Genomic DNA, 24,072 nt, shown 5'->3' on the forward strand with positions numbered 1-24,072 from the left:
TTCGGTTCTCGCAAACCTACTCCCCGTTGAGGAGGCCACAAAGGCCGGGTCTCTTTCAACCCTTCCCTCTCTCAAACGGTCCCTCGGACCGAGTGAGCTTCTCTTCTCAAATCAAAGCCGGGAACAAAACTTCCCCGCAAGGGCCACCACACAATTGGTGCCTCTTGCCTTGATTACAATTGAGTGTTGATCACAAGAGCAAGTGAGAAAGAAAAGAAGCAATCCAAGCGCAATAGCTCAAAAGAACACGGCAAATCTCTCTCGCTAATCACTAAAGCCTTTTGTGGAATTGGAGAGGATTTGATCTCTTTGGTGTGTCTAGAATTGAATGCCTAGCTCTTGTAAGTGGTTGAGAAGTGGAAAACTTGGATGCAATGAATGGTGGGGTGGTTGGGGTATTTATAGCCCCAACCACCAAAAGTGGTCGTTGGGAGGCTGTTTGTTCGATGGCGCACCGGACAGTCCGGTGCACACCGGACATGTCCGGTGCCCCCGCCACGTCATCACTGCCGTTGGATTCTGACCGTTGGAGCTTCTGACTTCTGGGCCCGCCTGGATGTCCGGTGCACACCGGACATGTACTGTTCCTTGTCCGGTGCACCAGTATGGGCTCGCCTGACTTCTGCGCGCGCTGCGCGTGCATTTAATGCGCCGCAGGTAGCCGTTGGCGCGGAGATAGCCGTTGCTCCGGAGTTGCACCGGACAGTCCGGTGCACACCGGACATGTCCGGTGAATTATAGCGGACTAGCCGTTGGAGATTCCCGAAGCTGGCGAGTTCCTGAGGCCGCTCCTTCTTGGCGCACCGGACACTGTCCGGTGTACACCGGACAGTCCGGTGAATTATAGCGCGAGTGACTCTGGAAATTCCCGAAGGTGACGAGTTCGAGTTGGAGTCCTCTGGTGCACCGGACATGTCCGGTGGCACACCGGACAGTCCGGTGCGCCAGACCAGAGGTGCCTTCGGTTGCCTTTTTGCTCCTTTGTTGAATCCAAAACTTGATCTTTTTATTGGCTGAGTGTGAACCTTTTATACCTGTATAATCTATACACTTGGGCAAACTAGTTAGTCAAATTATTTGTGTTGGGCAATTCAACCACCAAAACTATTTAGGAACTAGGTGTAAGCCTAATTCCCTTTCAATCTCCCCCTTTTTGGTGATTGATGCCAACACAAACCAAAGCAAGTATAGAAATGTATAATTGAACTAGTTTGCATAATGTAAGTGCAAAGGTTGCTTGGAATTGAGCCAATATAAATACTTACAAGATATGCATGGATTGTTTCTTTCTTATATAACATTTTGGACCACGCTTGCACCACATGTTTTGTTTTTGCAAACTATTTTGTAAATCCTTTTCAAAGTTCTTTTGCAAATAGTCAAAGGTAAATGAATAAGATTTTGCAAAGTATTTTCAAGATTTGAAATTTTCTCCCCCTGTTTCAAATACTTCTCCTTTGACTAAACAAAACTCCCCCTAAATGAGATCCTCCTCTTAGTGTTCAAGAGGGTTTTGATATATCATTTTTGAAATACTACTTTCTCCCCCTTTTGAACACAATAGGATACCAAATGATAAAATTCTTTGAAAACACGAAGTTTTTGAAATTGGTGGTGGTGCGGTCCTTTTGCTTTGGGCTCTTACTCTCTCTCCCCCTTTGGCATGAATCGCCAAAAACGGAATCATTAGAGCCCTCGAAGTGCTTTCTTCCCCTTTGGTCATAAATAAATGAGTTAAGATTATACCAAAGACGAAGTCCTTTTGCTCTCTCCCCCAAAGATGGAGAGTGGCTTGGAGCGACGGCGAAGGATGAGTTACGGAGTGGAAGCCTTTGTCTTTGCCGAAGACTCCAATTCCCTTTCAAATACCTATGACTTGGTTTGAAATAGACTTGATAACACATTAGTCATAGCTTATAAAAGAGATATGATCAAAGGTATATAAATGAGCTATGTGCGCAATCTAACAAAAGAAATTGCGTGAATCAAGAATATTGAGCTCATGCCTAAGTTTGGTAAAAGTTTGTTCATCAAGAGGCTTGGTAAAGATATCGGCTAATTGATCTTTAGTGTTAATGTAAGAAATCTCGATATCCCCCTTTTGTTGGTGATCCCTAAGAAAATGATACCAGATGGCTATGTGTTTAGTGCGGCTATGCTCGACGGGATTGTCAGCCATTTTGATTGCACTCTCATTATCACATAGCAAAGGGACTTTGGTTAATTTGTAACCGTAGTCCCGCAGGGTTTGCCTCATCCATAGCAATTGCGCGCAACAATGGCCTGCGGCAATATACTCGGCTTCGGCGGTGGAGAGAGCAACCGAATTTTGCTTCTTTGAAGCCCAAGACACCAAGGATCTTCCCAAGAACTGGCAAGTCCCCGATGTGCTCTTCCTATTAATTTTACACCCCGCCCAATCGGCATCCGAATAACCAATCAAATCAAATGTGGATCCCCGAGGGTACCAAAGGCCAAACTTAGGAGTATAAGCCAAATATCTCAAGATTCGTTTTACGGCCGTAAGGTGGGAGTCCTTAGGGTCGGATTGGAATCTTGCACACATGCAAACGGAAAGCATAATGTCCGGTCGTGATGCGCATAAATAGAGTAATGAACCTATCATCGACCGGTATACCTTTTGATCCACGGACTTACCTCCCGTGTCGAGGTCGAGATGCCCATTGGTTCCCATGGGTGTCTTGATGGGTTTGGCATCCTTCATTCCAAACTTGCTTAGAATATCTTGAGTGTACTTTGTTTGGCTAATGAAAGTGACCTCTTGGAGTTGCTTCACTTGAAATCCTAAGAAGTACTTCAACTCCCCCATCATAGACATCTCGAATTTCTTTGTCATGATCCTACTAAATTCTTCATATGTAGATTCGTTAGTAGACCCAAATATAATATCATCAACATAAATTTGGCATACGAACAAATCATTGTCAAGAGTTTTAGTGAACAAAGTAGGATCGGCTTTTCCGACTTTGAAGCCATTAGCAATAAGGAAATCTCTAAGGCATTCATACCATGCTCTTGGGGCTTGCTTGAGCCCATAAAGCGCCTTAGAGAGCCTATAGACATGGTTAGGGTACTCACTGTCTTCAAAGCCGGGAGGTTGCTCAACATATACCTCTTCCTTGATCGGTCCATTTAGGAAGGCACTTTTCACGTCCATTTGATAAAGCTTAAAGCCATGGTAAGTAGCATAGGCCAATAATATGCGAATTGACTCAAGCCTGGCTACGGGTGCATAGGTTTCACCGAAATCCAAACCTTCGACTTGGGAGTATCCTTTGGCCACAAGTCGAGCTTTGTTCCTTGTCACCACACCATGCTCATCTTGCTTGTTGCGGAAGACCCATTTGGTTCCTACAACATTTTGATTAGGACGTGGAACTAAATGCCATACCTCATTCCTAGTGAAGTTGTTGAGCTCCTCTTGCATCGCCACCACCCAATCCGAATCTTGGAGTGCTTCCTCTACCCTGTGTGGCTCAATAGAGGAAACAAAAGAGTAATGCTCACAAAAATGTGCAACTCGAGATCTAGTAGTTACCCCCTTATGAATGTCGCCGAGGATGGTGTCGACGGGGTGATCTCGTTGGATTGCTTGGTGGACTCTTGGGTGTGGCGGCCTTTGTTCCTCATCCTCCTTGTCTTCCTCATTTGCATCTCCCCCTTGATCATTGTCAACGTCTTGAGGTGGCTCATTTGCTTGATCTTCTACTTCATCAACTTGAGCCTCATCCTCATTTTGAGTTGGTGGAGATGCTTGCGTGGAGGAGGATGGTTGATCTTGTGCTTTTGGAGGCTCTTCGGATTCCTTAGGACACACATCCCCAGTGGACATGTTCCTTAGCGCGATGCACGGAGCCTCTTCAATACCTATCTCATCAAGATCAACTTGCTCCACTTGAGAGCCGTTAGTCTCATCAAACACAACGTCACAAGAAACTTCAACTTGTCCAGTGGACTTGTTAAAGACTCTATATGCCCTTGTGTTTGAATCATACCCTAGTAAAAGGCCTTCTACAGTCTTAGGAGCAAATTTAGATTTTCTACCTCTCTTAACAAGAATAAAGCATTTGCTACCAAAGACTCTGAAATATGAAATGTTGGGCTTTTTACCGGTTAGGAGTTCATACGATGTCTTCTTGAGGATTCGGTGTAGATATAACCGGTTGATGGCGTAGCAGGCGGTGTTGACCGCCTCGGCCCAAAACCGATCCGAAGTCTTGTACTCATCAAGCATGGTTCTTGCCATGTCCAGTAGAGTTCGATTCTTCCTCTCCACTACACCATTTTGTTGTGGCGTGTAGGGAGAGGAGAACTCATGCTTGATGCCCTCCTCCTCAAGGAAGCTTTCAATTTGAGAGTTCTTGAACTCCGTCCCGTTATCGCTTCTTATTTTCTTGATCCTTAAGCCGAACTCATTTTGAGCTCGTCTCAAGAATCCCTTCAAGGTCTCTTGGGTTTGAGATTTTTCCTGCAAAAAGAACACCCAAGTGAAGCGAGAATAATCATCCACTATTACAAGACAATACTTACTCCCGCCGATGCTTATGTAAGCAATCGGGCCGAATAGATCCATGTGGAGTAGCTCAAGCGGCCTGTCGGCCGTCATGATGTTCTTGTGTGGATGATGGGCTCCAACTTGCTTTCCTGCCTGGCATGCGCTACAAATCCTGTCTTTCTCAAAATGAACATTGGTTAGTCCTAAAATGTGCTCTCCCTTTAGAAGCTTATGAAGATTCTTCATCCCAACATGGGCTAGTCGGCGGTGCCAGAGCCAACCCATGTTAGTCTTAGCAATTAAGCATGTGTCGAGTTCAGCTCTATCAAAATCTACTAAGTATAGCTGACCCTCTAACATACCCTTAAATGCTATTGAATCATCACTTCTTCTAAAGACAGTGACACCTATATCAGTGAAAAGACAGTTGTAACCCATTTTGCATAATTGAGATACAGAAAGCAAATTGTAATCTAATGAATCTACAAGAAAAACATTGGAAATAGAATGGTCAGGAGATATAGCAATTTTACCAAGACCTTTGACCAAACCTTGATTTCCATCCCCGAATGTGATAGCTCGTTGGGGATCTTGGTTTTTCTCATAGGAGGAGAACATTTTCTTCTCCCCTGTCATGTGGTTTGTGCACCCGCTGTCGAGTATCCAACTTGAGCCCCCGGATGCATAAACCTACAAAACAAGTTTAGTTCTTGACTTTAGGTACCCAAATGGTTTTGGGTCCTTTGGCATTAGACACAAGAACTTTGGGTACCCAAACACAAGCCTTTGACCCCTTGTGTTTGCCCCCAACATATTTGGCAACTACTTTGCCGGATTTGTTAGTTAAAACATAAGATGCATCAAAAGTTTTAAATGAAATGTTATGATCATTTGATGCACTAGGAGTTTTCTTTCTAGGCAACTTAGCATGGGTTGGTTGCCTAGAGCTAGATGTCTCACCCTTATACATGAAAGCATGATTAGGACCAGAGTGAGACTTCCTAGAATGAATTATCCTAATTTTGCTCTCGGGATAACCGACAGGGTATAAAATGTAACCCTCGTTATCCTGAGGCATGGGAGCCTTGCCCTTAACAAAATTAGACAATCTTTTAGGAGGGGCACTAAGTTTGACATTGTCTCCTCTTTGGAAGCCAATGCCATCCTTGATGCCAGGGCGTCTCCCATTATAGAGCATACTTCTAGCAAATTTAAAATTTTCATTTTCTAAGTTATGCTCGGCAATTTTAGCATCTAATTTTGCTATATGATCATTTTGTTGTTTAATTAAAGCCATGTGATTATGAATAGCATTGATATCTACATCTCTACATCTAGTACAAATAGAAGTGTGCTCAACGGTAGATGTAGAGGATTTGCAAGATTTTAATTCTACAACCTTAGCATGCAACATATCATTCTTTGTTCTAAGGTCGGAAATAGTAGCATTGCAAACATCAAAATCTTTTGCCTTAGCAATTAAATTCTCATTTTCACTCCTAAGGCTAGCAAGAGAAATGTTTAATTCTTCAATCCTAGCAAGCAAATCATCATTATTATCTCTAGGGTTGGGAATTGAAACATTATAAACATGTGAATCAACCTTAGCATTTAAACTAGCATTTTCATTCCTAAGGTTGTCAATCATCTTACGGCAAGTGCTTAGCTCACTAGATAGTTTTTGACATTTTTCTACTTGTAGAGCATAAGCATTTTTAATTTTAACATGTTTCTTGTTTTCTTTAATTAGAAAATCCTCTTGGGAATCCAAAAGGTCATCCTTTTCATGAATAGCACTAATCAATTCATTTAATTTTTCTTTTTGCTCCATGTTAAGATTTGCAAAGAGAATACGCAAATTATCCTCCTCATCACTAGCATTATCATCACTAGAAGACTCATATTTAGTGGAGGAGTTGGATTTAACCTTCTTTCGTTTGCCGTCCTTTGCCATGAGGCACTTGTGGCCGACGTTGGGGAAGAGGAGTCCCTTGGTGACGGCGATGTTGGCGGCGTCCTCGTCGTCGGAGGAGTCGCTTGAGCTTTCGTCGGAGTCCCACTCCCGACAAACATGGGCATCACCGCCCTTCTTCTTGTAGTACCTCTTCTTCTCCTTTCTTCTCCCCTTCTTGTCGTCGCCCCTGTCACTATCACTTGATAATGGACATTTAGCTATAAAGTGACCGGGCTTACCACACTTGTAGCAAACCTTTTTGGAGCGGGACTTGTAGTCTTTCCCTCTCCTTTGCTTGAGGATTTGGCGGAAGCTCTTGATGACGAGCGCCATTTCCTCATTGTCGAGCTTGGAGGCGTCTATTGGTTATCGACTTGGTGTAGACTCCTCCTTCTTTTCCTCCGTCGCCTTGAATGCGACGGGTTGAGCTTCGGATGTGGAGGGATCATCAAGCTCGTTGATCTTCCTCGAGCCTTCGATCATGCACTCAAAACTTACAAAATTCCCGATAACTTCCTCGGGGGTCATTTTAGTATATCTAGGATTACCACGAATTAATTGAACTTGAGTGGGGTTAAGGAAAATGAGAGATCTTAGAATAACCTTAACTACTTCGTGGTCGTCCCACTTCTTGCTCCCGAGGTTGCGCACTTGGTTCACCAAGGTCTTGAGCCGGTTGTACATGTTTTGTGGCTCCTCCCCTTTGCGAAGCCGGAACCGACCGAGCTCCCCCTCGATCGTTTCCCGCTTGGTGATCTTTGTGAGCTCATCTCCCTCGTGCGCGGTTTTGAGCACATCCCAAACCTCCTTGGCGCTCTTCAACCCTTGCACTTTGTTATACTCCTCTCTACTTAGAGAGGCGAGGAGTATTGTTGTCGCTTGAGAGTTGAAGTGCTTGATTTGGGCCACCTCATCCTCATCATAGTCTTCATCCCCTACGGATGGTACCTGTGCACCAAACTCAACAACATCCCATATGCTTTTGTGGAGTGAGGTTAGATGAAATCGCATTAAATCACTCCACCTAGCGTAATCTTCACCATCAAAAGTTGGTGGTTTGCCTAATGGGACGGAAAGTAAAGGTGTATGTTTAGAAATGCGAGGGTAGCGTAGGGGGATCTTACTATACTTCTTACGCTCTTGGCGTTTAGAAGTGACGGACGCCGCGTCGGAGCCGGAGGTGGATGGCGATGAAGAATCGGTCTCGTAGTAGACCACTTTCCTCATCCTCTTTTTCTTGTCCCCACTCCGACGTGTCTTGTGAGAAGAAGATTTCTCCTTCTTCTCCTTGTGGTGTGAAGAAGACTTCTTCTCCTTCCCTTTGGAGGAGTTCTTCTTCTCCTTCCTTTTGGTGCGGGACTCTTACGATGAAGTGCTCCCATGGCTTGTAGTGGGCTTTTCGCCGGTCTCCATCTCCTTCTTGGCGTGATCTCCCGACATCACTTCGAGCGGTTAGGCTCTAATGAAGTACCGGGCTCCGATACCAATTGATAGTCGCCTAGAGGGGGGGTGAATAGGGCGAAACTGAAATTTACAAATATAAACACAACTACAAGCCGGGTTAGCGTTAGAAATATAAACGAGTCCGCGAGAGAGGGCGCAAAACAAATCGCAAGCAAATGAAGAGTGTGACACGCGGATTTGTTTTACCGAGGTTCGGTTCTCGCAAACCTACTCCCCGTTGAGGAGGCCACAAAGGCCGGGTCTCTTTCAACCCTTCTCTCTCTCAAACGGTCCCTCGGACTGAGTGAGCTTCTCTTCTCAAATCAAAGCCGGGAACAAAACTTCCCCGCAAGGGCCACCACACAATTGGTGTCTCTTGCCTTGATTACAATTGAGTGTTGATCACAAGAGCAAGTGAGAAAGAAAAGAAGCAATCCAAGCGCAAGAGCTCAAAAGAACACGGCAAATCTCTCTCGCTAATCACTAAAGCCTTTTGTGGAATTGGAGAGGATTTGATCTCTTTGGTGTGTCTAGAATTGAATGCCTAGCTCTTGTAAGTGGTTGAGAATTGGAAAACTTGGATGCAATGAATGGTGGGGTGGTTGGGGTATTTATAGCCCCAACCACCAAAAGTGGCCGTTGGGAGGCTGTTTGTTCGATGGCGCACCGGACAGTCCGGTGCACACCGGACATGTCCGGTGCCCCCGCCACGTCATCACTGCCGTTGGATTCTGACCGTTGGAGCTTCTGACTTCTGGGCCCGCCTGGATGTCCGGTGCACACCGGACATGTACTGTTCCTTGTCCGGTGCACCAGTATAGGCTCGCCTGACTTCTGCGCGCGCTGCGCGCGCATTTAATGCGCCGCAGGTAGCCGTTGGCGCGGAGATAGTCGTTGCTCCGGAGTTGCACCGGACAGTCCGGTGCACACCGGACATGTCCGGTGAATTATAGCGGACTAGCCGTTGGAGATTCCCGAAGCTGGCAAGTTCCTGAGGCCGCTCCTTCTTGGCGCACCGGACACTGTCTGGTGTACACCGGACAGTCCGGTGAATTATAGCGCGAGTGACTCTGGAAATTCCCGAAGGTGACGAGTTCGAGTTGGAGTCCTCTGGTGCACCGGACATGTCCGGTGGTGCACCGGACAGTCCGGTGCGCCAGACCAGAGGTGCCTTCGATTGCCTTTTTGCTCCTTTGTTGAATCCAAAACTTGATCTTTTTATTGGCTGAGTGTGAACCTTTTATACCTGTATAATCTATACACTTGGGCAAACTAGTTAGTCAAATTATTTGTGTTGGGCAATTCAACCAACAAAACTATTTAGGAACTAGGTGTAAGCCTAATTCCCTTTCACTCACAACACAACTCGAAGAGTTCTCTACTCAAATGGAGCTCTAGTTGCTATCACAAAGAATCAAATGCGCGGAATTGGAGTCTTGGTGCTTAGGAATGCTTAGAGAATGCTTGGTGTCCTCCTCCATGCGCCTAGGGGTCCCTTTTATAGCCCCAAGGCAGCTAGGAGCCGTTGAGAGCATTCCAGGAAGGCAAATCTTGCCTTCTGTCGACTGGCGCACCGGACATTGTCCGGTGCACCACCGGACACTGTCCGGTGCAGATTTCCTTCCTATTCTGGCGCAGCCGACCGTTGAAGTCTTGGAGCCGTTGGCGCACCGGACACTGTCCGGTGCACACCGGACAGTCTGGTGCACCCTTCTGACCGTTGGCTCGGCCACGTGTCTCGCGCGGATTGCGCGGCCGACCGTTGGCTCGGCCGACCGTTGGCTCACCGGACAGTCCGGTGCACCACCAGACAGTCCGATGATTTATAGTCGTACGTCGTTGATCGCTACCCGAGAGCGACGACTTCGCCTGTGAATGGCTCACCGGACGGTCCGGTGATTTATAGCCGTACATCGCCATCGAAGTCCCGAGAGCAGCCAGTTGACACACGCCAGCCTGGCGTACCAGACACAGTCCGGTGCACCACCGGACAGTCCAGTGCTCCCAGACTGCGCAGAGTCTTGGCTGCTCAGCCAAGTCTTTTCCAAATTGGTCTTTTCCTGTTTCTAGCACTTAGACACAATACATTAGTCTCCAAAACAATGTACTCAGACTTAGAAACATACCTTTACTCTTGATTTGCACTTCTTAAGTCTTTGGCACAAATATTACTCAAAGCATTTGTGTGGAGCACTTAATCACCAAAATCTTATAGAAATGTCCCAAGGGTACATTTCCCTTTCAATCTCCCCCTTTTTGGTGATTAATGCCAACACAACAAAAAGCAACTAAAAGAAGTGCAACATCAATGCAAATAAGAACACAGATTTGTTTTGAATCAAATTTGGCATATTTGGATCATTCTTTGCCACCACTTGGTTTTGTTTTTGCAAATCAACCTTAATTTCCTATCTCTAAGCCAAACACACTTGTTGAGACATAAAGAGAGTTGTTCCAAGAGAAATTGATCAAAGATTTCAAAAACTCCCCCCTTTTTCCCATAATCAACCAACCTCCCCACAAGAGGCCAACTTTTGACAAAAGAGACAATAAGAGATTTTTGACAAACCAAAAGCTATATTCACTACACCAAAATACTTAACTTCCGAGGGCCTAAACCGTAGGAAGTTAGCGCAAAACTCTCGGAAGTTATTTAAACCGTCAGAAGTTAGCCGAAACCGTCGGAAGTTAGCCCGTCGGAACAAATTAGTCGGAAGTTAGGCTAACTTCCGACGGACTCTCGGAAGTTAAAGAAACTTCCGAGAGGGACTAACGCCGTCGGAAGTTAGGTGCTGACGCCGTCCAGCACGGACTAACGCCGTCCGCAGGATAACTTCCGACGGCCTCTCGGAAGTTAACCACTAACTTCCGAGAGTTTTCCACGCCTCTCGGAAGTTAAATTGACCAGCACTTAATATACAATTTGTTTTTGGCAATTCAACACATTGCATACATAACAAATATATATAATAGCCACAAATATATATAACAGCCACAATACACAACATATCACATATAACATCTCACATACATAATAATAACACAAGACACAAGTCAAATCCACCTCGACATAAGAATTCACAAGTCTCACAAGACATAAGTTTGTAGTCTCACAAAACACATCGAATGGAAGCCCACTACTGTCGATCAACATCAGGAAATATCGAAGAGTGATGCTCGCTACCTCCACTCGCGAAGAGCGTATTGACAAAGTCTAACCCATCATCTTGTTGCTGCGCCGACAAGGTAGCTGGAGGAGTCTCATATACCTATACAAATGACATTCACGGAGTTACATCGTAATGTAACAAGTAAATTATGATAAATTTGCATACCTGATGTTCGGTAGGTGGAGGTGGAGGTGAAGGCCAAGGAAAATGTATGGAAGGTGGAGGTGGGGGGGCCATCGGAAACTGTATCCCTTGGGCTTGTGCTAGTTGCTACCAAATTTCCGAACACATTAATGTCAGTGTTTTAAATCAATACATAACTTAAAATGAATGATCTTTTTGAACTTACTTGTATCAGTGCTTGCTGTTGTTGAAACTGAGTAGCATAGTATTCTTGTTGAGCAGCATGCTGCCTCAAGTATTCCTCCTGAATCCTTTGTCGCTCCTGATGTTGCCTAAGCTCTTCTCGTAGTTGCTCAACTTCTGCAGTATCCTGAGTAGAGCGACGGGAGCTACGAGCAGCAGACCTCGACGAACCTCCCCTCTGAACCGTCACCTGGCTCGAGTCGATGACGTTATCGAAAATCGAGTACCTTCAAACAAGTAACATCACGACAGATTAAAAAATAATCTACTGTACTTAAACCGATGAAACAAGATAAGGTATGTAGAGTCCACACCTTCCATGGGGTTTTCCACCACTTGCATACACAGCCTGAGGATCAATAGGTGCGGTCCTCCAGTCGTAGTCCGATCTGTGCTGACTAGACATCGCCTCAGCATATGCAGCCTCCATACAAAAGAACAATGCAATCTTACATCACTGGGCACATACATAAATTCATATGAACAAAATCTACCAAGCATTTCAAAACACTCACCAGACGATCTGTTGCCTTTTGGCTACACAACACATCTGGATTTGCAGGATCTGGTCCTCTGTGCCCCCTCAGGTATATTTGAACATCACTGGGCACTACACCACTGCTAGCTTCCTGTACGTACATTTGACAAACATTATAATCAGAAATGACATCAAGTCATATACAATCAACAAAACTACACCACTGCTAGTTTCCTGTACTTACCATTCGTTTTGCCAAACGAAAGTGATCATCACCTCCATACTTGTGATACGACTCGGATCCACGATTTGAACTTTGTCGTATAGACTTTGCCTTGAAATTATCCGACTTGCCACACTTTAGACAGTTGATATGACCATTTCACCATCATCGTTTTTAACCTCTACATATCTCGACTTGCCACACTTTAGACACTTACTATCATTCTCATGATCCTTCCAGAACAGCATACAATTATCTGGACAGACATCGATTTTCTGATAGTCCATACCTAGACCTGAGAGCAATTTCCTGCACTGATACACGTCTTTCGGCATCTTGTGATTTGGTGGAAACACTTCACTGATTAAGTTCAAGAGCTCGTTGTAACAATTGTTCGAGAACACGAACTTGGACTTGATCGCCATAAGTCGAGTCACGAAAGCGAGGATTGAAACTGTTGTGTGTTCATGCAATGGCTCTTCTGCAGCCTTAAGGAGGTCGAAGAACTTTTTAACCTCTGGAGGAGGCGGCTCCTCATGATTTGGTGGAAACACCAAATCAGGATCCTCCCTTAAATCTTCAAGCATCTCGTCCATTCTATCGTACTCCACGTCGTCAGTGTTGTTGGCTTCCGGCAAATTTTCACGGGGAAAGTCCTCGCCGTGATACACCCATACTTCATAGTTAGGCATGTAGCCATATTTGCAAAGGTGCCCCGACAGAGTTCTCTTGTCTTGACATCTACAAATCCGACACATACTACATGGACAACGCACATCCGTGCCGGTTCTTGATATAGCAAAAGCACGATCAATAAAATCCTCTGTCTTTCTTATCCAATCTGCTGAGGGATCATTCATACGCCAACCTTCATACATCCATCGACGGTCCTCGCCCACCATATTTGATTCTAAAATAGTAGAACACATGATTCATAAATTTTTTCTGGTACTAAACGCATATCGATCGTGTCACTACATCTATAGGAAAAGATAGTTCCTAAACCCACCCATGAGTGACCGGTAGAGCAATGATTTATGACGAGCAACGAGTCCGAACGAAATTTCAGCAGCATAACCCCGTTGTTCTCCATTTACATGCCCATAAATGGTGCAATAGAGAACAACAGGGTTATGTCACCGAAATCTCGTTCGGACCCGTCATCGTCATAAATCCATAGCTCTATCATCCACTAACAGGCTGTCCAAAAAGGGACAATTTCGGACCAATACGAGTCATATGTGTATATATCATGTGACTCGTGCCTATCCGGAATGGGCGACACATAGGTTTCACAACACTACGACAATTTTGCAAAAAATATTACTAACACACAACAAACAAGAGACTAACATAATTCAATTACATGCACCACCTTGCTTATTAAGTTAATTAACCGTATTAACATAACTTTCTACGGTTTAAAAACAGTTAACTCTCGGAAGTTAGCATATTTAATATAAAAAACATAATATAAATACTCGGAAATAGTTACCTGAAGCAACGACGGTGACTGGCGGAGCCGGGCTGGGCAAGTAGCGGGCGTGGCGGAACGGAGACAACGGGATGTGGGGCGGCTGAGCACCCGGCGACGGGGAGGCGGCCGAGCAGACGGGCACGCCGGCGGACGAGCAGACGACGGTGGAGCACGACAGTGGAGCGAGCGGGCGCCGGCCGAGCAGGCGGGCGCGCGGCGAGCAGGCGGTGGTGGAGGCGCCGGAACGAGCGGAGAGCAAGCCGGGCGAGCGCGGCGGCGCGTTCCGGCGAGCAGGCGGGCGCGCGGCGGTGGCGAGCAGTGGCGAGCAGGCAGGCGGCGGTGGCGAGCACTGGCGAGCAGGCGCGCGTGCAGCGGCGAGCAAGCGGGCGGCGAGTAGGCGTGCGGCGGTGAGCAGGCGCGCAGGTGCGGCGGCGAGCAGGCGAGCAGGCGCGGCGGCTAGACGGCGTAGCGGTAGCGGGCGTTCCAAAATGTGAGACGGGCGCGCTGTGGGGAATAGATATCCCCTGGGTCCACTAAAGAAGTAAAAGGCCTCACGAAAGGCCCAAGGGCCCAATAATTCGTAAGGTCATTCTTTCGTGGGCCTAGGGAAAGACAACCAACAAAGAAGACGTGAGACTGATTAGTGCAAACACAGGCGGTCCACAACGTCGAACGAATGAATCACAACAGAGACCCGACTTTCCCGCGCTGAAGCCCCCATGCAACAGAGCCGTGCGAGGATAAGTCGGCGAAGGTTACGTAGGGATAAACTCAAGAGGTTCACTATCTTTCAGCTACTTGTTGTTATCGTATCACATGTACTGCTCCACGGCCGAGTATATAAGGCCTAGGGGGCACCCCTTCAGATCGATCGACCCTGTTCTACTTAGCCACCCACAAAAACTCTCTGCGTCCTCTATCCAGAGAATCCTCTTGTAACCACGCACACATACTCACCAGGACGTAGGGTGTTACGCACTTCTAAGCGGCCCGAACCTGCAAATCTTGTCCATTGTCCCTCGTGCGATCGGCACGAACCATTTTGCTACAGTCGTTGACACCGTCCTACTCCTAAAAACACCTTGAGGGGCAACCCCAGGTGTGCGGTCGGACCCAAAACACCGACAGCTGGCGCGCCAGGTAGGGGGTGTGTCGACGATCCAAGCTAGCTCAATGGCCGTCACCTTCCACAGCAAGATCACCATGCGTCCCGGATCCATATTCTGCTTCGGGACAATCTCATCCGTGGCGGACGAAGAAGGAATTCTACACCGCCTCGCGGATCTGCCGGAACAGAAGTCTCCTCCAACAAACTCCGAAAATGCTGGAAAGACGATACCTCCGGCTCTTCGGAAAAAGATCGTCTCCGGGGAGGCTGGAGCGAGAAGCTCGCTGACCCGGAAGACTCCGCTGTCTACTTCCCCGACGAAAGAATGGACACGGGTCGTGAGAAAGAAGGAGACCAGGGAGAGGCCAGTTGTTCTTCCCGTTCCTCCGACCTCAAAGGAGAACGGAAAGAAAGTCGTCGCGGCAGCAATACCGTTCTACCCCGACGTCCTCTTCATCGGGAGAGCAGAGTCGCCCGCCGTCTCCGACGATGAACCGACCGCGCCTGGAGAAGAACCGCCTCAGCGAGAATCCCGCCGACGAAGGAATCGACGCAGGAACGTTCGACGACATCACGCAGCTGGAGAACGGGATCCGGAGCAGCCTGTCTCGCGAGACGAGGTCTCAGAGATAGGAGAAACTCCGGAAGAACGCATCTTCAGGGAACGAAGGAACTCCCGACGACGAGATCGCCGTCGGACTCAGGAGCAAGCCGAGCAAGATGCAAGGCAACGACGCGAGAATCCGCTCTTCGGGCGCAACCTGAACCCCGACTTCGCCCGAGCTATGAATACGCCGAGCGAAGTCGGAGGCGTTCTAGCCCGGATAGCTGACGGACTTCCTCGGACCCCCGACGCCGAGGGATACCGGCGCCTGTTCACTCAGGCAGCCAACCATCTTCTACCGCTCGCTCACCCGCCGAACGATCTGCGACACGCCATCAACAGTCGCCGAGACGCGCGAAGCTCTATCAATGCTTCGCGCGAACGGCGGCACGAGAACGAAATTCGCCGTCGGGAGGAGTATGATCGAGATCATGGCTTCCCGACTCAAAGCCAGGCCACCCGAACTGAGTCGGCAACAGCTTCAACTGGTGGAACCACCCGGGGACGGTCGAGGAACCACCACCGCCACTCCCCTCCCCGGGACAGACGACATCCTCGACGACAGGAGGACACGTGCGGAGTATCCGCCCTTACTCCGCGCCTTAGGGCCATCCAATGGCCTCCCAACTTCAAGGTATCCAATGTCGACAAATATGAACCTAAGCAGGATCCAGGGGGCTGGTTAGCCGTCTACACCACCGCTGCTCGGGCTGCCGGGGCATCCGAAGACGTCATGACTGCGTATCTGCCCATCGTCCTCGGGCAAGACGCGCTGCAGTGGCTACGACATCTACCCCGACACTGCATCGACGACTGGGGAGACTTCAGTCGACGTTTCACCGCCAACTTCCAATCTCTCTCCGACAAGCCAGCGCAACCATGGGACCTCAAATCCATCAAGCGCCGAGGGGATGAGACTCTCCGGTCATACCTTAAAAGGTTCCAGACCATGAGAAACCGCATCCCCGAGGTCACGGAGGCGGCCGTGATCGAGGACTTCTACAGAGGATCTAACGACTCGGTTTTCGTCCGAGCCATACTGCAAAAGGCGCCGACTACCTCCGAGGAGCTGTTCCGGGAAGCCGACCTCTACATCACCGCTGACGAGCGGGCCCAGGACCTCATCGGAGGAGCAAAGCCCGCACCAGCAGCACCACGACGCGACGCGAACCAGCCGCCCGACAAGCGCTGGGAGAAGAGGCCTCGCGAAGAGGTACACGCCGCCGGACCACCCGCCTCTCGCGCCCGAGGAGGACCTCGTGGAGGCGAACGCACGCTGGACGACATCCTCGACGCCCAGTGCCCGTACCACAAGGATATGCGCCACACTCTCCGCAACTGTCGGGATTTCAAGCACTCCGTCGGGCATGGCCGACCCTTCCAACCTCTACCACCTCCTCCGCCGAGGGGAGGACCAGATGAACCACGACAGCCCCATCAGCCGGAGGAGGGGGGAGGAGGAGCATTCCCGCGCGTTGACAGGGAGGTCAACGTCATCTTCGGTGGACATGGGTCGCAGGAGAACAAGAGACAACAAAAGCTCAACGATCGCCAGATACTGGTGGCGACCACCGGCCCTCCCGCCCCGTACCGGTGGTCGGAACACCCAATCACGTTCACTTGGGAGGATCAATGGCTCAACTTCGACCACCCGGGCAAATACCCGCTCCTCGTCGATCCGGTGATCCGAGAGAGCCGGGTGAAGAAGGTGCTAGTGGACGGGGGGAGCAGCATCAACGTCACCTTCCCCCGTACGCTCCAAGGCTTGGGAGTTCACCTCAAAGAGCTCCACGAGTCAGACACTCCTTTCTTCGGCATCGTGCCGACGGAAGGGGAATACCCGCTGGGCCACATCTACATGCCGGTCACCTTCGGGACTCCGGATAACTACAGAACCGAGTTCCTGAGGTTCGAGGTGGCGAACTTCGACTGCGGGTACAACGCCATCATCGGGAGGCCAGGGTTGGCCAAGTTCATGGCCATCCCACACTATACGTACATGATACTGAAGATGCCAGGACCACAAGGAATCATAACTGTGCGCGCCGACTTCCAAGGCGCCGCAGAATGTTTCCGAGTGGCCATCCAAGCAGCCCTCACCACCAAGCCGTCAACGGTTCCTTCTACACCGGCGAACTCTAAGCCTGAAGAAGACCTCGCCGTGCCGGCAAACGAAGCTCAGGTCGCGACCTCTATGCGGCCGACTGAAGACACCAAGCGGATCAACCTGGGGTTTGCTGATGAGCGCAAGGCAGCCATCATCAGCTCCAGTCTAAATGACAAATAGGAAAGCGCGCTCGTCCAGTTCCTGCAAGATAACCGAGACGTATTCGCATGGCAACCTGCGGATATGCCGGGAGTCCCGAGGGAACTGGCCGAGCACAAATTGAAAGTCTATCCTCAGGCGAGGCCGATCCGGCAAAAGCTGCGTCGTTTCACGCCCGACAAGAGAGAGGCCATTCGTGCCGAGTTAGCTCGCTTGGTCGCGGCCGGATTTATTAGAGAAGTATTACACCCCGAGTGGTTAGCCAACCATGTTCTTGTACTCAAAAAGAATAAAGTGGATTGGCGCATGTGCGTCGACTATACTGATCTCAACAAACACTGTCCGAAGGATCCCTTCGGGCTCCCAAGGATAGATCAGGTGGTGGATTCCACCGCTGGATGTTCGATGCTGTCTTTCTTAGATTGCTATTCCGGGTATCATCAGATTAGTTTGGCAAAAGAAGACGAGGAAAAAACGGCGTTCATCACCCCGTTTGGTGCTTTCTGTTATACCTCCATGCCGTTCGGCCTCAAAAACGCTGGAGCGACTTATCAGAGAGCTATTCAAACATGCTTAGCCGATCACTGGGGCAAGCGTGTGGAGGCTTACATGGACGACGTGGTGATTAAGACGGAGAATCCGGAAAACTTCATCGAAGACTTACAGCTGGTTTTCAACAGCCTGAGAAGATATAGATGGAAGCTCAATCCTGAGAAATGCGTCTTCGGGGTACCAGCAGGAAAGTTACTCGGATTTATTGTCAGCCACCGGGGAATTGAAGCTAATCCAGATAAGATTGAAGCTATCATGAAGATGGAAGCTCCTCGATCGCAAAAGAAGGTTCAGCGACTCACTGGATGTATGGCAGCCCTGAGCAGATTCATATCCAGGCTGGGAGAAAAAGGTCTGCCATTTTATAAACTGCTGAAGAAGGTGGATAAGTTTCAATGGACTTCAGAGGCACAAGAAGCTCTAGACGCACTGAAGAAATTCCTGACAACACCGCCAGTATTGAAACCGCCCCGGCGAGCTACGCCGACTCAGCCGGCTGAAGATTTGCTGCTATATATCTCTTGCACGACTCACGTGGTAAGCACTGCGTTGGTAGTCGAGCGAGTGGAAGAGGGGCATGCCTACCCGGTACAACATCCTGTCTACTTCATCAGTGAAGTTCTAGGCCCATCGAAGAAAAAGTATCCTCAAGTTCAGAAGCTATTATATGCAGTACTTCTAACTGCCCGCAAGCTGCGCCACTACTTTGACGACCACAAAGTCATAGTAGTTACTGGTTTTCCAATAGGGGACATTCTTCACAACAAGGAAGCCATTGGCCGAATAGCCAAGTGGGCTTGCGAGTTGGGATCCCATGATATCGAGTTCCGACCTCGCACTGCCATCAAAACTCAAGCACTGGTCGATTTCGTATCAGAGTGGACAGAACAGCAAGTGCCGGATAATCCAGAAACCGCAGAAGTATGGCGAATGTATTTTGATGGCTCGCTGAAGCTGCAGGGAGCAGGAGCAGGAATTCTCTTCACTGCACCTGGAGGCGAGCACCTCAAGTATGCACTCCAATTGCTATTCCCGGCCTCTAACAATGCAGCCGAGTATGAAGCTTTGATACACGGATTAAACATCGCTATATCACTGGGTGTCAAGAGACTGATGGTGTACGGAGATTCTCTGGTAGTCATCAGTCAGATAAACAAGGAATGGGATTGTTCAAGTGATTCAATGGGAAGATACTGCGCCGCCGTCCGAAAGCTAGAAGATAAATTCGAAGGTCTGGAGTTTCATCATATAGAAAGAGATCGGAACACGGCGGCTGATGTACTGTCCAAGCTTGGATCCGGTCGGACTCAAGTCCCGTCCGGGGTCTTCGTGCAAGAAATTCTCCAGCCGAGCATCTTGACGGATCAAATAGAAAAGTGCATTATCATAGATCAACCCGAGTCAGACTCTGATGACTGGAGGCAACCGATTATCAAGTATATAAAGAATGAAGAAGAGCCAGATGACAAGAACTCGGCAGAGCGTATTGCCAGACAATCAGCTCACTATACACTCATTGGGGAGGTATTATACAGGAGGGGCGCGTCAGGCGTCCTCATGAAGTGCGTTCTCCCGTCCACCGGGAAGCAACTTCTGGAGGAAGTCCATGCAGGGCAGTGTGGAGTACACGCAACATCCAGAACGTTAGTCGGAAAGGTTTTCAGGTCAGGATTCTATTGGCCGACGGCGAAGAATGATGCAGCCGAGTTAGTTCGGAGATGCGAAGCTTGCCAATACCTGTCGAAGCAACAGCACATGCCAGCGCAGCAGCTACAAACCATACCAGTAACTTGGCCTTTCGCATGCTGGGGATTGGATATGATTGGACCTTTCAAGAAAGCTCAAGGAGGATACACCCATGTATTGGTGGCAATTGACAAATTCACTAAATGGATAGAGTTTCAGCCCATTGCCTCTTTAACCTCTGCTAAAGCCGTGGAATTCATACAAAGCATAATATTCAGATTTGGGATACCGAACAGTATCATCACTGACTTGGGATCCAACTTTACCAGTTCAGAATTCTTTGACTTCTGCGAGCAAAAAAGCATTCAGATCAAGTATGCATCTGTAGCCCATCCGAGAGCCAACGGGCAGGTTGAGCGAGCCAACGGAATGATATTGGAGGCACTTAGAAAAAGGATCTTCGATAAAAATGAAAAATTCGCAGGAAAATGGATAAGAGAATTGCCTTATGTTGTTTGGAGCTTGAGAACCCAACCTAGCCGGGCCCTGCATGGAAACACTCCTTTCTTCATGGTCTATGGGTCGGAGGCAGTGCTACCCGCTGATCTCAAGTTTGGGGCGCCAAGATTGATCTTCGAAAGCATAGCAGAAGCCGAAGCTACTAGGCTGGAGGATATTGACGTACTTGAGGAAGAACGACTGAATGCGGTGATTCAATCAGCACGATACCAGCAGACTCTAAGGCGCTACCACGACAAAGCTGTGCGGCAACGTTTCTTTTCGATGGGAGACCTCGTCCTCCGCCGAATTCTAGCGGGGGAGGGACGGCACAAGTTATCACCCTTATGGGAAGGACCTTTCGTAGTAGCAGAAGTCACTCGTCCCGGATCATATCGCCTCACCCAAATGGATGGCACGGAAGTTGGGAACTCCTGGAACATAGAGCACCTCCGAAAGTTCTACCCCTAGCTGTATTTCAAAACAGCCGAAGCGACCATGTATTCTGTATAAAGGAAATACGTCATCAATAAAGAGAGATTTCAAAGATACTTGGCTCATTTATGATTGACTTGCATTCTTACTTAACTCGGGGTGACCACTATACCCTACAAACGGAGCAATCGACTTAAGTCGGCAACGACTTAAGGCGGTGCAACATGCTCACGCTTACTTAACTCGGGGTGACCACTAGGCCCTACAAACGGAGCAATCGACTTAAGTCGGCAACGACTTAAGGTGGTGCAACATGCTCACGCTTACTTAACTCGGGGTGACCACTATGCCCTACAAACGGAGCAATCGACTTAAGTCGGCAACGACTTAAGGCGGTGCAACATGCTCACGCTTACTTAACTCGGGGTGACCACTATGCCCTACAAACGGAGCAATCGACTTAAGTCGGCAACGACTTAAGGCGGTGCAACATGCTCACGCTTACTTAACTCGGGGTGACCACTATGCCCTACAAACGGAGCAATCGACTTAAGTCGGCAACGACTTAAGGCGGTGCAACATGCTCACGCTTACTTAACTCGGGGTGACCACTATGCCCTACAAACGGAGCAATCGACTTAAGTCGGCAACGACTTAAGGCGGTGCAACATGCTCACGCTTACTTAACTCGGGGTGACCACTATGCCCTACAAACGGAGCAATCGACTTGAGTCGGCAACGACTTAAGGCGGTGCAACATGCTCACGCTTACTTTACCTAGGGTGACCACTAAACCCTACTAACGGAAGTTACCGGCTAAAAGTCATTGACGGCTTAAACCAGTATAGCATACTCGCGCTTATGCAGTTCAAGGGATGATCTCCATATCCCACAAACAAACTTCATAATCATCGTGCAGCGTTACCACAAACTTGCGAACTAATAAATTCTGATACAATAAGGGAGTAATCACGTCATTCGAATGACAAGCCGATAACCTCTAGCGAGTACTTGATCATGCTAACTGCGCGCTCAGAGCACGCAAACTGTTTCTTTATTTTCCAATGTCTTTCTCAGGAACGACTGATGAAGAAGGGCGATTCGAGGAATCAGGGGCAGCAATCACATCGGCTCTTATATCTTCAGGGACAACCACGCCGGGTCTTCTCATCAAGATTCGTCCCGCTCGAATGGCCTTGTCCAGGGCCTTATCGCGCTGAGCTTTGAAAGTGACAGCAGCTTCTTCAGCAACTTTAACAGCCTGCTGAGCAGTTTCTAACTCCTGAGCAATGGATTTCTTAGAAGCTCAGAGTCCCTTGATGGTGGCGTCCTTTGCCGATAGCAACTGTGTAAGGCGGGCCACTTCGTCCGAGGATTCTTGCAGTTGACGGCGCTGATTGTCAAGCTCCTCCATCGTAAAACGGTGGCTCCTCTCCAAGATGGTCAGCGAGTTGCTGGAATCTCGGTACAATCTGTCCAAGTTGTCGCGAGAAGCAGCAAGGATGCATTTTTCTTCCTACAAGCAAAAATCAACTCATTCAGAATCCAAGAGCATGATAAGGCGAAGCACAGGTTCATAAGCTACCTTCTCAGAGTCAAGCTGAGCATGAAGAGAAGAACTCAGAGCGTTGGCATCATCCAAAGCCGCAGAAACCTGACTCAACTCGATCTGACTTTGAGAATACTTCTCCTCGAAGTCAGCGCATCGTCGAGCCATTTCAGCTTGATCTTGAGAATGTTTTTCTTCAAGAACTGTGATCCGCCGAGTCATCCCTATCAAGAAGTATTCAAACAAAATGAGGTCAGAAGGTAAAACAACCCACGGGCAAGAACAAAGAAGAAGAAGAAAGGACACTAACCAGCATTGGTGGCCTCCAACTCAGATACACGACCCCGAAGCAACACCGGATTCCAACGCTCAAGAGATGAAGCCACCTCCGGGATGGAAGCACCCTGCGACTTCAGCTGGCCGACCATTCCATCCACCAAAGCCTGATAAGAAGAGCGGATGAGCATAATGGCAACAATTCATGCAACATAAAGATCAAACTAAAGCACAGCACAGCACCTGGAGGTTGGAGAAAAGCGAAGGGATCCCCAAGTCAGGAGAAATCAGCTGATGACCAGGCGCTAGACCACCACTCGAAGCAGCTTGCAGCAGACCAGCAGGAACGAGCTCAGTACATTCAGCAGATCTTAACGACAGACCAGTGGGGATGCTGCCCTCCAAAGCGACCCCCTGATCCGGAGTTTGAGCCACCATCATGCCGCCAGAGTGTGGAGGTGAACCCACATGAACATCCATGGAAGTGCAGGAGGGAGACCTCGCTCGGACACCCTCGGGGGCTGGGTCAAGGTTGGCACTGCCCACTTGAGCCGGGTCACCCCCGGCAACACCCTCGGGGGCTGGGTAGTGGCCTACACTCCTCACCTGAGCTGAGTCCTCCCCGACGACACCCTCGGGGGCTGGGCACATGTCAGCGCTATTCAAGGGATCCAAGCTCTCTGCCGTGACCACCTCTAAGGTCGACGGGCCTTCAGCTACTTCCATAGGATTAGGACGATCCAAGTCATCATCCCGACCCTCGAGATCGTGCTCTAAGGTCGACGAGGCACGGGACGACCTCAACCCAGCATCTGGCACGGCTGCACAAGTTTCTGCTGCATCAACGTCTGCAGGTTCCAACAACAAGTTCTCAGGGACCATATCCTCTAGAGCTTGATCAAAATTGGCCATGGACAGTTCTTGCAGACCAATAAGAGCAGACAAGGCAGGAGAAGGAACCCCACTACTACCACCGCTAGCGACGAACTGCCGACTGTTTTTCCGAGTTAATGGAGTTTCATTCTCTTCCTCCTCATCTTCCACAGCAACAGCACAAACAGCATCCTCATTGGGGTCAGCAGCAGGCAGAGCACACCCATTGGGATCAATGTCAGCAAGGCCAGTTGCAGTCATTTCTTCGGCAGCAGGAGCTAAGGTGCTGGCATCCTCGTCAAAGCTGGACACTCGCCGGAGGCGTCTTCTTTTCTTCTTCTGCTCATCAGCAGAAGGCTCGGGCTGACTGGTTCGGCTAGGACGCCTCGGGCGAGTATTGACAGGTTTCGAGACATCCAAGGTCGCATCAACCTCTGGAAGGGACACCACTGCCAATGTACCATCAGGAGCAGTATCAGATGAATCCTCAGCTAGCAGATCGAGCATGTCATTTATGTCTGCATCACTAGGGTTCAGGGGCACTTCAAAATAAATCTGCCGCTCATCATCAGGTATCTCCCCGAGCGAAGCAACTAAG

The 24,072-nt window shown here is 48.9% G+C and overlaps 1 long non-coding RNA gene across 1 annotated transcript; it reads right to left on the bottom strand.

The window, feature by feature from the left end:
- Positions 1 to 11,832: 11,832 nt before the first annotated feature.
- LOC103638083 (uncharacterized) lies at positions 11,833 to 12,249 on the bottom strand. Its single transcript, XR_558553.2, has 3 exons — positions 12,172 to 12,249; positions 11,965 to 12,078; positions 11,833 to 11,873 (listed from the first exon to the last, which is right to left on the bottom strand). It is a non-coding gene; the product is annotated as an uncharacterized lncRNA (long non-coding RNA).
- Between the last annotated feature and the right edge of the window lie 11,823 nt (positions 12,250 to 24,072).

Source organism: Zea mays, chromosome 9 (assembly GCF_902167145.1).
Source record: "Zea mays cultivar B73 chromosome 9, Zm-B73-REFERENCE-NAM-5.0, whole genome shotgun sequence".
Lineage (NCBI taxonomy): Eukaryota > Viridiplantae > Streptophyta > Magnoliopsida > Poales > Poaceae > Zea > Zea mays.